Source organism: Cyanistes caeruleus, chromosome 9 (genome assembly GCF_971803275.1).
Source record: "Cyanistes caeruleus chromosome 9, bCyaCae1.hap1.1, whole genome shotgun sequence".
Taxonomy (NCBI): domain Eukaryota; kingdom Metazoa; phylum Chordata; class Aves; order Passeriformes; family Paridae; genus Cyanistes; species Cyanistes caeruleus.
Window position 1 is genome coordinate 6,308,687 of NC_141709.1, and position 797 is coordinate 6,309,483.

Sequence of the window (797 nt, forward strand, 5' to 3'; positions counted from 1 at the left end):
GAACAGGAAGAGAACTCCCCTTCAGCTGGTCCCTGACAACAGGCAAAACCTCACCCCAGATCACGGTCCAGCAGAGGAAAAGAGCCCAGATTGTACAGACAACTCTGAATTTAACTTTTTCTGCCCCTCCAGACACCTGTGAATAGTTGCCTTGGGTTGGAAAAGGTATTCCCCACAAGAGTCTTCAGTTATACTTTTTTTTTAACTGCCTTTACTGTAATCAGAACAATCCCTTGCCTCAGGTAATTGACTTTAGGACTGCTTTTATTGTACTAACACTGAAGGGTGTTACCTGCAAGCAACACTCCACTTAAAAACCCAAAAATGCTACTAGGGACCATCAAATTCTCTCTTTCCTTTTAGCTTTCCAATGTGCTCCCAGGTGATGTTTGGTAAAGAACTGTAAGCACTACATTTTTGAAATAAACTTTGTTGCTGTATCATTGATCCAAGAACTCTTCAGTGCATTCTTCCTTTTTGAAATTAGAGAGTAACTGTCCACCAAAGCAATCTGGAATTGAAGAGGGTGGAAGATGCAGCAACTTCTGGCCTGACAGGAGCATAGTATGTTTTGAATCATGTAGAGTGTATTAGTCATGTTAACTTCTATTGTAAAGTTTCAGAGATGGGTAAGGTTAATAACCCCTCATATTCTGTTCTTAGATAAACCTAACACTGGGGGCCAGGCTGAACACTGAACTTGTGAGAAACAGCCACTACTGTCACAGCTGTTCAAGTGGAATACACAGAAATACGAGAACTAAATGTGGGAAAAAGAAAGGACAAAGGCAAGCTCA